The sequence below is a fragment of the Doryrhamphus excisus genome, chromosome 9 (assembly GCF_030265055.1).
Source record: "Doryrhamphus excisus isolate RoL2022-K1 chromosome 9, RoL_Dexc_1.0, whole genome shotgun sequence".
NCBI classification, from domain to species: Eukaryota; Metazoa; Chordata; class Actinopteri; order Syngnathiformes; family Syngnathidae; genus Doryrhamphus; species Doryrhamphus excisus.
Window position 1 is genome coordinate 18790474 of NC_080474.1, and position 14283 is coordinate 18804756.

Below are 14283 nucleotides of genomic sequence, written 5' to 3' on the forward strand. Positions count from 1 at the left end.
GACGAGGGTGGGCAAACTACGGCCCGGGGGCCACATCCGGCCCGCCAAATGTTTGAATACGGCCCGCCTGTTTTTCCAAAGTATTTAATTTAAACTTTGCATATATGGACAGGCCCTCAGACTTGTTTTTTTCCATTTGCCCGTTTAAGTGGTGTGAATGCAGTCTTGAGTTTTCCAAAAATATTTTTTTTCAGAAGATTGCCGGTGCAGGTCCCCTAATGGATAGCATGTTGCCCACTCAGCCAGGAGATCAGGAAGATTTGGGTTGCGATGGACAGTCCTCCGTAACATGCAGATGCACGGAGGCCATTTGACTACATCATCTTGTTTAGTAAGATGCATATCTTTGTAGTAGCAAATAAATCAACCAATACAGCAACAGTGACATTGTGACAGAGATAAAATGATCATGTTAAAACTACTTTATGTTTATGTGCTCTGTGAGAAATCTATTAAGCTTAACTTCCAATGGAAGATTTGTAGTCATTGACCAGAAATGTTCCACATGCTCCAAAAACTACATTTTAATATGTAATGTTTCATTCATACACCTTAATTTACCAGGCGACTCTGTATTGAATATAAAAGGCATTAACGGAAAGCAAGAAAAATGGCTCCATCTGCTGGATATGGTGGCATTCCGTTACCTGTGGTTGCTTTATTTCACCATTTTATGTGTGAAGTCTTACACTCACCTGTATAGACATTAAACACATTTCCTGTTGAGTGCAACTGTCATCAATGATAAGTAAGGAGGTTTTCTTAAATAAGATCTTGAGCCTGCTTGTTTACAAAAATGGCCGAAACCGAGAATGATGATGAAAGCAACTTGGCCTCTAAATGCTTGCAGATTTGTGCCCGTGGGGAGTGAAGTGAGTATTTAAGCCGAGGCAGGGCTAGAAATAGAACAATTAGTTGTGTTATTGTGATGCAATAGTGTTTATTTCTGGTGTAAATTCTAGGTGTGTGCGCTTCGCTGAAACTTTTTTTTTTTTTACACTGCAGCTCCTCAAAGGAGAACTTTCCAAGAAACTTTTTCTGATTTTTACCTTTTTAATTTTTTATCTGAGTCAGACTCTCACAGAATAACACATAGAAGTCATCATAGAAGTACACATGTACAATATAAAGATATCAAATACTACAGCAGTATCATGGTTTGTTAATATTCATTCATTTTCTGCAGCTTATCCTCACGAGGGTCATGGGGGATGCTGGAGCCTATCCCAGCTGTTTTCGGGCGAGAGGCGGGGCACACCCTGGACTGGTGGCCAGCCAATCACGGGGCACATATAGACAAACAACCATTCACACTCACATTCATACCTATGGACAATTTGGAGTCGCTAATTAACCTAGCATGTTTTTGGAATGTGGGAGGAAACCGGAGTACCCGGAGAAAACCCACGCAAGCACAGGGAGAACATGCAAACTCCATACAAAGATGACCAAGGTTGGGGAAATACAAAATAAGAAGCCAAAAAGTTACCACTTCCACACAAAATAGGAGGAGAACTCATTCATTCATTCATTTTCTACCACTTATCCTCACGAGGGTCGCGGGGGTGCAGGAGCCTATCCCAGCTGTTTTTGGGCAAGAGGCGGGGTACACCCTGGACTGGTGGCCAGCCAATCACAGGGCACATATAGACAAACAACCATTCACACTCACATTCATACCTATGGACAATTTGGAGTGGCTAATTAACCTAGCATGTTTTTGGAATGTGGGAGGAAACCAGAGTACCCCGGAGAAAACCCACGCATGCACGGGGAGAACATGCAAACTTCATACAAAGATGACCAAGGTTGGGGAAAGACAAAATAAGAAGCCAAAAAGTTACCACTTCCACACAAAATAGGAGGAGAACTCATTCATTAATTCATTCATTTTCTACCACTTATCCTCACGAGGGTCGCGGGGGTGCTGGAACCTATCCCAGCTGTTTTTGGGCAAGAGGCGGGGTACACCCTGGACTGGTGGCCAGCCAATCACAGGGCACATATAGACAAACAACCATTCACACTCACATTCATACCTATGGATAATTTGGAATCCGAGCATGTTTTTGGAATGTGGGAGGAAACCGGAGTACCCCGGAGAAAACCCACGCATGCACGGGGAGAACATGCAAACACACCACACAGATAGCAGAAAGTGGAATTGAACTTGGGTCTCCTAGCCTGTGCGCTAACCACTCGTCCGCCATGCAGCCCTGGTATGTTAATATCATATTTGTTATTTAGCTCCATAATAATAAACACAATGTGATCTTTGCAGCTCTATTGGATCTCTGTGCAGCTGTACCTAATATTGTGGCCAGTGAACGTACAGGCATCCGTCTCACATCTGTCGGTACCAACTTGACACACACACACAATTCCAAGTCCAAACCATGTCCAGTCCACTTCCCTCTTAAGCCCCCGCCTCATTTTAAAGAGTGGGATTTGGAGCCATTTTCGCCGCCAGATTAAAGGCTGACAGAGATAATACCACTTGAGCCACTTTTCAGTCACGTGACACAAGACGGTCCGACGTTTGAGGACTACAGAAGTACTATGATGTCCTTCATATATTCCGCTTTGTCTGAGATACCCATTAGAGACATTTTACAGGATGCATGTTACTTGCATGTCCACCCTTTCTGGCTTAACTTCTGCTGTAGTTGGTATAATGTGATGTAACTTTTGTCTGCTTTATAAACAACACAAATGCTTCCTGTATGGATAATCCTGATATTTTGTCTCAGCTAACACACCGTTGGACACAAAGATCTTGCAGCAAAAATAGTGTTGTTTTTTTTTTGTGTTGTTTTTTTTTTTTTTTTTACTAATTAATCCAAACATCGTTAAGTCAAAATAAAAGCATATGCAGAATGTGTGCAAAGTGCCATTTTTAGTGAGAAGCTTCATCCACTTTCTGTTATTGTAGCCTCTGGATTCAAGGGGATGCTTTTGTTCGGCAACGTTAAAAAAATAATAATTCCAGGTAATAACAACAACAACAACAATAATAATAACATAATAAAAAAATAAATAATAATAAAAAAAATAAATAAATAAAACAAATGAGAATAATTAACACCTGACTTCTCTATGTGTGCAGCAAAGCATAATTTTGCTGACGTTAAGTGAATTATTTGTGTTATGATGGGAGGAAAATATAAGAAAAAAATATATAGTATATATATATAATATATATATAAATAAAAAAACAATAATTGTCAAGTTCCTTCTAGCCTTGCGCATCCCCTGAACTTGAAAAAGGGGGTCCGAGTAGCCACACTGAGGAAAGACTGGATCCACTCGATGCTTTTGCTGTTTTGGGTTTTATTTAGTGAGGCACAAGTCTTGTTGTGACAATGTACAGCACAGTACAGCACAGCGTAGTGTAGCTCAGCAGTGTTGTAGCACATAGCACATAGCACGCATAGTGCATGGCACGCATAGGTGAAAACCTTCAAATAAAAAAAAAAAAAAAGAAGGGGAAAGTATAAGTATACACAATATACACATTTCTAAACATATATAATATGCACAATAATATACATATGCAAGTATTTATATAAGATATAAATCATGTTGTTCAGCAGTATATTAACCATTAAACATTTTAACAACGGTTGGAAATAATCTTGTCCCCTTAACCTGCATTTATTAACTTATTCTTTACTTCATTTCTTTCTTAATTATTTCGTTATTTTATTTGATCTATTTATTAAACTATTTGCATTGCGCCTCTCTTGTCAACTAACTAAAATTATTACTATAAAGGCTTCAAATAATATAAGCACACTGTAAAGAAATGAGCATAGCGCGTTCTTTCGAAGCCCAAAGCTCGCTGATCAGCTCAATTGGTGCCAATTAAATGAACCACCGCGAGCCGCCGTGTGCACCTACGCGACACAGGCGATCGACGGTGTTCCAGATCCCACTTTCTAACTAATTGTACCGTGTTAACTTTTAATCCAGTAACGATAACTAAAATGAGGCGCGCGTCACCGGCGGCTGTCTCATCCAAAAAAAAGCCGTGCCTTACGTGGCACGGGCGCGTCAAACCACAGCGCTAATATTGAAAGGAATTTCTTACCGGCTGCCTCTTCAGTGTTGTATAGCTCCAGTTTGCGCAAGGTTTGGGGTGCAGTTCTGACTACCTTCTCGATACCACTTGTTTGCAGCCTTACCTGCTGAGAAAGGAAGTGCCCTAATGCAGACGCCCAGGTGCGCTTAAAACTGATTCCCACTTCCGGTTTAGATTTTCCCCACCTGATCTCCCGTGTTTAATTTAGTAAAATAACGTGCTAGGTACAACGAAAATTTATTATTCCCTTAATGAGGGCTATGAAAAGTATTTTTTATTTTTATTTATCTTTTTATTTATTTTTTTTCCTGCCTGCCTTATCTAAATTATTTTGGACAAGGGTTTGACTTGACACCTCCCACTCGATCTACCCAAGGGACATCGGGGAGATCGCCAGTTTTTTGAAGTCAAACATTTAGCTGCGGGTCAGTTGGAATAGTCTGTTCCTCCACAGGTAGTATCACCACCAGTCGCCTGACATCCCGATGAAGAATGGTGCTGTGCATCTTCTCTCTCGGTCCGTCGCAGGTCGGGTGGGTTCTCTTGGCCTTTACGAGGGGAACACAGTAGCTTGGGAAGACCTTCACATCCACGTCTCTGACAATGCCTTTGTCATCTGGATTTGTGCTTACAACTCTGCCCAGCTTGAATTGTCCTCTCAACGCATTTTGGTCAGCAATCCATACGATGTCTCCAATTTTGACGTTTCTTTGAGTGGTGTGCCACTTACTCCTTATGAATAGGTTGGGGCCTGCTAATTGGCTCCAGCTTCTCCAGAATTTGTTGACCTCCGATTGCATTACTTGGAGTCTTTTGTACGGGTAACTGCAAAAGTCGAATGATTTCAGGTCCCCGCTCTGCGATGCTCGGCCAAGGAGAAGACTGTTTGGTGAAACATACCGGACACAATCCTCTCGACTCTGAACTCTTGCATCGATGGGGCGGTCATTCACCAGGTTGGCCGCCAACTGAAGTACTGTCTGGAACTCACTATAGGTGAATATAGAATCTCCACAGACATTCTGGAGTGCTCTCTTGAGGGTACGCACGGCAGCTTCTGCAGCACCGTTCCGATGAGGGGAGTCTGCAGGGTGGATTTTCCACATCCACTCTGTCCCATTCTTGGCTGCCGTCTCTTCCAGACCTTCTCTGTTCTGGCTTCCCAAGAATTTATATAAATCTTCCAGGACAGGTTTTGCTCCTATAAAATTCGTGCCTGGGTCAGACCAGATCTTTGATGGATGCCCTCTGATTGCAGTGAACCGTTGGTAGGCCAAAAGGAAGCTTTCACTGGATAAGCTGTTGACCAACTCTGCATGAACGGCTCTGCTTGCCATGCAGCAAAATATAGCACCCCAGACTTTTAGGCTTACCCTCCTCTTGACGTCGTCCCTAACATGGTAGGGTCCAAAGAGGTCTACGGTCGTAAATTGGAATGGTGCAGCAGGCTCTGTCCGCTCAGGTGGCAAGTCTCCCATCACTTGTTGGCATTTTACCGCCTTTGCTTTTCTACAAAGAACGCAGCCGTCAACAACCTTCTGGGCTATTCTCCTTCCCTTGACAATCCATGCCTTCCGTCTCATTTTTAGCAGGGTACCAGCTACGCCTTCATGACCTTCACCGTGGGCTTCCCGAGCAAGTAATGTGGACACCCATGCTCCATACGGCAGGAGGGGTACAGCACTTTTGTCTTCTTTGAAGATCTGCACACGTCCGCCACAGAGCAGCAACCCAGTGTCTGCGTCTTTGTAGACCACTAACCTGTTGGTAGTAGTATCCGGGAAGGTAGCGCCCTCTTGTGCCGCAAGGAATACGTCTCTTAGGGCATCCTCTCGCTCTTTCGCAGAGATGACGCCTGTTGAGGGGATTGCCTCCCACTTTGGACTGCCTGCTGCTGGATTCTGTCCTCTGAACCTCTTAGCGGCCCTCCACATCCATGCAACTGTTTTTACTAGTCGGGTCAAACTGCTGAATCGCTTGATTTCCACTAACTGGATTGACGCTGGCGCAGGTGGTCTTGAGTGACTGGTGGTTTCCTTCCTTTGGGTTGGTTCTTGCGCCTGCTTCTCTTCTCTACTGGATCTTGTTATCGCAGCGAATGCCTTCCTTTGCATCTTTTGGATGTTTTCTCTGGCAGTTGAGGCCAGATCTTTTGCAGTTTTTGTTGGCCATTCGTTGACCGGTAGGCTGAGAAACCTTGGCCCGTTCTGCCATCTTGAGTCTTTGTCCAGGTCTTCTGGGCCGGCACCTCTGGTGATTATGTCGGCAATGTTTTGTGAGCCCGGAATCCACCACCAATCTTGGATCTGCGTCGTGTTTTGAATTTCTCCAATCCTGTTGGCAAAGAATGTTTGGTAGCCGTAGCTTTCCCTCTGTATCGCTCCAAGGACAGTTTGGCTGTCAACCAAATGGTACCACCTTCCGACCTCAATCTTGCTGTGCCGTTCAAAGTATTTTTTCAGGCGTGAGGCGAATACAGCTCCACATACCTCTGCCTTTACAGCGTCCCCTTTGTGGTCCAGGGGAGTTAATTTGGCCTTGGACTCCACTAGTCTAATGATTGGACAATGCCTGGCCTCCCACCTTAGGTAGAGTACTGCTCCGTAAGTGTGCTCACTGCCATCAGAGAATGTAATTGCCAGTGGTTTCCCAGACACGCCGGGGGGAGTTAGTGCTCTGGGGAATTTGATCCTGTTGAGTCTTGAATATTCTTCAAAGAGATGGACTGCGTCTTGTCTGAGACAATCTGAGAGTGCCAGGTCCCATGTCGGCTTGACGGGGCAACTGTCATTTTTTGCCTCTTGGAATGCCCTCCGTACAAGAATGGCACCTTTCTGTTTAGCCGGCGTGACTAGGCCCAGTGGGTCATATAAGCTCGACACCTGGCTGAGCAGCTCTCTTCTGGTCAGAGGGTTTGGTGTCTCAGCTTTAATTTGCTCGGGGAGAAGGTCTTGGCCGAGTCTCATTTTTCTCCTCCTCTTTGAAAAGTTGATGCCCATCATCACGTGCAGTTCGTCTTCCTCCACCAGGTAGCCCAACCCAAGTGCCTTGTTGTCATCGTCTCGCATCTGATTTGGCAACACCAAGGTCTCCACAGTGCTCGCCTCTGTGCCAGCATGGATGTCCTTCCTCCCACTTTGACCCGAGAAGGCCCAAGGCTTCAGCTCAAATCCTCCTGCTTTTAAGATCTTCTGCACATTGGCCGTGATGGCTCCCAGCTGTTCGGGGTCGTTATGAGAGGTGAGAATGTCGTCAACATAGCTGTCTTTGTGGATTACCTGCTGCTCCTCTTTGAGGTGCGCGAAAGGGGGAAGGTTGGCAGTTTCACGCATTGCTAGTTGCGCGATACACCCAGCTGGTTTGTCGCCTATGTTCACTCGGGTGATTGCGTATTCCTTGAGTTCCTCCTTTTCAGAGTCACGCCAAAGGAATCGATGTAGGTGTACTTCCTGGTCCTCCAACCAGACGGAGTTATACATCTTTTTAACGTCTCCGAGAGCAGCATAGGCTCCACACCTGAATCTGAGGAGGACAGCACGGATTTGGTTTAGAACGTCTGGGCCTTTCATCAGCAGGTCATTTAGGCTCCTGCCCCTAAATTTCTGACTGCTGTTCCAGACGAGTCTTACCGGGGTTGTTACCGAGTGGGGGTTTGGTGCAACGAGATGGCTTACATACCAGATGGGCCCAGTCCAAGCGTGGATCTCTTCCCTGGTCAACTCCATCGCAGCTTTGCGGGCGACCATCTCATGCACTTGTTCAGCATACGCAGCCTTCCATTCTGGTTCTTTTGCCAATTGTTTCTCTGTTCGGAGAAAGGTGGCCTCAACAGCGCTCTTGTTGTTCGGTAAGGAGGCTGGGTCTTCCAACCAAGGATATTTGGCATGCCAGTGGGGTTCCTTGCTGTGGTCATCCCCTGTGATGTAGGTGAGGCCTGCTTTCACAAATTCCAGTTCCCTTTCCTCCGCAAGAGTCATTTCTTTGCCACCTGGTTGGCAGTTTCCACAGCGGCAGCCTCCACACTTCGGTTCACAAGCTGCACCAATGCTGTCCCACTTCCACCAGTTTAGGAAATCTCGTTTACTTGTTAAACTTCTTGACATCTTCTGGCTTAGCAGAGATTCTCTATGGGGCCCTCCAACGAGCTCCTCGTACTTCATGGCGGCTGCCCTCATCGACCGCGCGAAATGTGTCTTGGACATGTGGGTAGCGACGTGAATGTCTTCAAAGAGTTCTGGATGAGTTCCCCCAACTGTCTTTCCGAGAGGTCCATCCCACAATACAAGGTCTCCCACAGCTCTGACTTGTTGCGGTGCTAGTGAACCCTCTCGGTGACTTATAAGGAGGTTTACTTCTTTGGGTCTCCTCAATTCTTCGAGTGAGGTGTCTGGGAAGAACTTTTGCAGTTGTTTGGGGGTTGCTGTTTTATGAACATCAGCAATCGTGTCCAAACCGTAGCAAACCATCTGGTGTGCTTTGACCGTGCCTCTTGAGGTGTTGACCCTGATTTTTAGGAGGTATCTTTTTGTTTCGACATGAATTTTCATTCCTCCAACGCCATGCACAACAAGGGTGATGTCCTCGCTTCGGAGGTTTAGTTGACTGGCAGCTCTGTGAGTTATGTAGTTGGTGTCTGAGGCAAGATCGATAAGCGTTCCAATTGACTGTCCCGCATTTGCGGTGACTTCAAGGAGCATCATTAACACTGGGAGCTCTCGCAAACCACAATCCGTCAGAAGAGTAGGTGTATATTTAAGAGTACTAAGGGCCTTGGATGTGCTGTTGGAAAAGACATCCCTGCACTGCTTTGCCAGGTCAGGGGAAAGTTTCTTGAGGAATGCCTCTTGTTCTTCCGTGCTTCTCTTTCTGCCTTTTCCGTATACAGGACCGACATTACTTTTCTGATCTACAGAGGCTCTCTTCACTTCTGCATTCGGGCAAAGGTAGTAATGGTGTTCTGCTGCGTGTTGATTCCTGCAGTCTTGGTTTCTGCATAGGAATCCAGACTTGCAATCTGAGGGGTCGTTATGAACTTCAAGGCACTTCCTGCATGCACCAAGCCTTTGCACTGCCCCTTTCTTCTCCGGTAGTTTGAGGGATCTGAATTGCTTACAGAAGTACAGCTTTCTTCTGTGCTTGCTATCCCCACAGACTATACAGCCGACCTGGTCATCACCTGCTTTGGTCAGTCTTGTTCTGGCATATCTTTGCTCTGATCTGGGGTCTCTTTTGTGAGGCTCCTCCTCCCTTAGCAACTCCAGTTGCTCATATATAGACTCCTGTGCCTTTAGGAATGCCAACAGACAGTCAAATCTTCTTGCCGGAGTTACACCATTCCCTCCATCAGCTGCGTGCACCAGCCACTCTTTCTTAAGCAGTTCCGGAAGTTTACTTTCAATTGACTTTGTTACAAGGGGATTCTTGATTGCGCCTGTGTCTCCCAGGTCGATCAAGTCCTGCAGTGCTTTCTCCACTGCCTGAATCAACTCGACAATTTTCCGTGGTTGGTTTCCTCTAACGGCTGGCATTTTTTGCAACTCCTCAACAATTTCGATGGCAATAGCTGCTCTGTTGCCGAAGCGGTTCTCTAGCACACGGAAAATGTCTTCTGCCGTATTGTATGCAGTGAGGCGAAGGTCTCTGGTAATTTTGTCATCAAGGCTGTCCAGTAATTGCACCTTTTTGACTTCTTTTGAGCCCAGTGGTTCCCCTTGGCTTTGAAGGGCTTCCCAATCTTTTCTCCACCCGGTGAAATCACGTTTGTTACCTGAGAATTTGGGAAGGGCTATCGGCTTCAATCTGATTGCCTGCATGGGGTAACTGGGGCTGTAGGGTTCTTGTGGCCTCTCTGCATCTTCTTCGCATTTAGCTTGGATGAAGTCTGCCTTCCTGGAGATGAGCTTTGGGACCTGGAGCTCCAGCGCCTTTAGCTGGTTTTGGAGATCCCTCACGTTTTCCGGTGGGATCCAACGCTTCCACTGACCATAGGCTTCTTTTGACGACCTCACCAACTGTTGAAGATGACTGAGCATGTAGTCATATGTTTCAAGTTTAGCGCTTGGTCTCACGGCAGCAACACGCTCATACTCCGCTTCCGCCACTTGAAAGGCTGTGGACAATTCATCACATCCAAAGGTTGACCAAAGAGTCGTTCGGATCAGGCGTCTGACTTCCTTGAGTTTTGCCTCACATTCACCTGCAGTCTTTTCTAGGTCGGCTTTTTGCTGTTCGGGTAATGATACTTCCTCATCTGTCCCTAGCTCCGCCTCCAGTTCTGCAATCAGTCCGGCCTCCATGTTGTCATTTGCCTCCAGGACCCTCTCAGCCTCTTGTGTGATCTTGTCAAAATAGCACTTTAGCTCTTCTTCTGACATGTCTCCAAAGCTTCGTGTAATGTTGTTAAAGAGTCGTGTAAATGCTCTCTTTGCCGTTGTCCTGTCCACTTTAAGTTGCTCCATAGTCTTGGTAGTGACCTGATCAGCCATTTTGATCTTCCGTCCAATTTATTTATTTGTTCTTGACGCAGTGATGATTCCCTTGTTGCCTGATCTTTCCACACACAGGTCAAGCACTCCTGGTTTTTCCAGCTCACTGCGCGGTTTTCACTGTCAAGTTCCTTCTAGCCTTGCGCATCCCCTGAACTTGAAAAAGGGGGTCCGAGTAGCCACACTGAGGAAAGACTGGATCCACTCGATGCTTTTGCTGTTTTGGGTTTTATTTAGTGAGGCACAAGTCTTGTTGTGACAATGTACAGCACAGTACAGCACAGCGTAGTGTAGCTCAGCAGTGTTGTAGCACATAGCACATAGCACGCATAGTGCATGGCACGCATAGGTGAAAACCTTCAAATAAAAAAAAAAAAAAAGAAGGGGAAAGTATAAGTATACACAATATACACATTTCTAAACATATATAATATGCACAATAATATACATATGCAAGTATTTATATAAGATATAAATCATGTTGTTCAGCAGTATATTAACCATTAAACATTTTAACAACGGTTGGAAATAATCTTGTCCCCTTAACCTGCATTTATTAACTTATTCTTTACTTCATTTCTTTCTTAATTATTTCGTTATTTTATTTGATCTATTTATTAAACTATTTGCATTGCGCCTCTCTTGTCAACTAACTAAAATTATTACTATAAAGGCTTCAAATAATATAAGCACACTGTAAAGAAATGAGCATAGCGCGTTCTTTCGAAGCCCAAAGCTCGCTGATCAGCTCAATTGGTGCCAATTAAATGAACCACCGCGAGCCGCCGTGTGCACCTACGCGACACAGGCGATCGACGGTGTTCCAGATCCCACTTTCTAACTAATTGTACCGTGTTAACTTTTAATCCAGTAACGATAACTAAAATGAGGCGCGCGTCACCGGCGGCTGTCTCATCCAAAAAAAAGCCGTGCCTTACGTGGCACGGGCGCGTCAAACCACAGCGCTAATATTGAAAGGAATTTCTTACCGGCTGCCTCTTCAGTGTTGTATAGCTCCAGTTTGCGCAAGGTTTGGGGTGCAGTTCTGACTACCTTCTCGATACCACTTGTTTGCAGCCTTACCTGCTGAGAAAGGAAGTGCCCTAATGCAGACGCCCAGGTGCGCTTAAAACTGATTCCCACTTCCGGTTTAGATTTTCCCCACCTGATCTCCCGTGTTTAATTTAGTAAAATAACGTGCTAGGTACAACGAAAATTTATTATTCCCTTAATGAGGGCTATGAAAAGTATTTTTTATTTTTATTTATCTTTTTATTTATTTTTTTTCCTGCCTGCCTTATCTAAATTATTTTGGACAAGGGTTTGACTTGACAATAATAATAATAACAATAATAATAATAACATAATAAAAATAATAACAATAATAATAATAATAGTAATAAATAAAACAAATGAGAATAATTAACACCTGACTTTATGACTGACTGATATGATTATACCTGACTCTATGTGTGCAGCAAAGCATCATTTTGCTGACGTTAAGTGAATTATTGATTATGATGGGAGGAAAATATACGAAAAAAATATATAGTATATATATATATATATAATATATATATAAACAAAAAAAACAAAGATAATAGTAAATAAAAAAAATGACAACAAATAATAGCAATAATAAATAAATAGCAATAATTGCATTCATTTATGTGTAATATATTATCCTTTTTTTTTACCTCTTATCCTCATGGGCGTGCTGGAGCCTATCCCAGCTGTCTTCGGACGAGAGGTGGGTTGTGGGAGGAAACCGGAGTACCCGGAGAAAACATGCACACACAGGGAGACCATTGTATTATAATTTCAATTATTTTTTTATTTATTTATGTAATTTGATTAATATATTTTTATAATTTTTTAAATATTTTTTTTAAATAAAACATGTTACATTTAAACACCGGAAGTGATCGCTAATGCATGGAGAAGCGGTCAGATTAAATAACCTTTTCTTCTTTCTACTCCAATTCTGCTGACAGGGTGAATTGTAATGTGATGTCGCTTATGTTAAAAAAACAACTTAAAAATACATTTACTGTATTTTAATGTTATTCATTTGTCAGCTAAAAAGACTCAAACTTTAATTTTCAAGCGTAGGAAACAGCAATGCTATGCCACATTGTTCCAACCGTTGGCCCTGTCCGCCTAGTTTTCCCAAACTCATTCTCATTTGTCACTTTATGTTAACACGCCCCACCTTTTGTTTTCCTTTGCATGTGATAACAAAAGATGTTTGTACAGCATCAAACCTTAACAACCAACAGTGGGCTTGTGAATTGATCCGTAAATGCAGCGAGTCGGTATGTTTTTTTTTTTTGCTGATTCAAAACCATTTGTCAAAATCAAGGTGGCCATGCCTTAAAGTGTGCCGGGCTTTTTTTCCGTCATCCATCATCTGTAGGGAAAAATACAAAGTAACCTCAGTAGAATATAATACACTTGGAACGTGAGTCACATGATTACGTTCTCTGAAAAAGTGTTTACTGATGCAATAACTATTTCTTCATAGTCTTGAAAACTCTCCGATTTATAATATATATATTCATTATTTGGGCTGCACAGTGGAAGAGTGGTTAGACCTCACAGCTAGGAGACCAGTGTTCAATTCCACCCTCGGCCATCTCTGTGTGGAGTTTGCATGTTCTCCCCGTGCATGCGTGGGTTTTCTCCGGGTACTCCGGTTTCCTCCCACATTCCAAAAACATGCTAGGTTAATTAGCGACTCCAAATTGTCCATAGGTATGAATGTGAGTGTGAATGGTTGTTTGTCTATATGTGCCCTGTGATTGATTGGCTGGCGACCAGTCCGGGGTGTACCCCGCCTCTCGCCCGAAGACAGCTGGGATAGGCTCCAGCACCCCCTGCAACTCTATTCTTTTATTAATGTTCGAACTTGCCTTCCAAGAGGACGTAATGTCTGTTTTGGTCAATTAGTAATTATAGTAGTAAATAAATTACCCTAAAAAAATGCAACTTATACTCCAGTGCGACTTATGTATGTTTTTTTTTTCTACCTAATTAAACATTTTTTGGTCTTGTCCGACTTATAGTCCAGAAAATACGGTATTTACGTCACAACACATATATAAACTTTACGTTTTTTTTAAGTTAATTATGCATTTTTGGCCTTGTGCGACTTATACGCCAGTGCGACTTATGTATGTTTTTTTCTACGTAATTATGCATTTTTGGCCTTGTGCGACTTATACTCTAGTGCGACTTATGTATGTTTTTTTTTCTACCTAATTATGCATTTTTGGCCTTGTGCGACTTATACTCCAGTGTGACTTATGTATGTTTTTTTCTACGTAATTATGCATTTTTGGCCTTGTGCGACTTATACTCCAGTGCGACTTATGTATGTTTTTTTCTACGTAATTATGCATTTTTGGCCTTGTGTGACTTATACTCCAGTGCGACTTATGTATGTTTTTTTCTCCGTAATTATGCTTGTTTGGCCTTGTGCGACGTATACTCCAGTGCGACTTATGTATGTTTTTTTCTACCTAATTATGCATTTTTGGCATTGTGCGACTTATACTCCAGTGCGACTTATGTATGCTTTTTTCTACGTAATTATGCATTTTTGGCCTTGTGCGACTTATACTCCAGTGTGACTTATGTATGTTTTTTTCTACCTAATTATGCATTTTTGGCATTGTGCGACTTATACTCTAGTACGACTTATGTATGTTTTTTTCT

General features: G+C 43.5%; 1 protein-coding gene across 5 annotated transcripts in view; it reads left to right on the plus strand.

Annotated features, from left to right (window-relative positions):
• The window catches only part of igf2bp2a (insulin-like growth factor 2 mRNA binding protein 2a), a 62363-nt gene that overhangs the window by 15341 nt on the left and 32739 nt on the right, over positions 1-14283 (plus strand). The window lies entirely within an intron of this gene.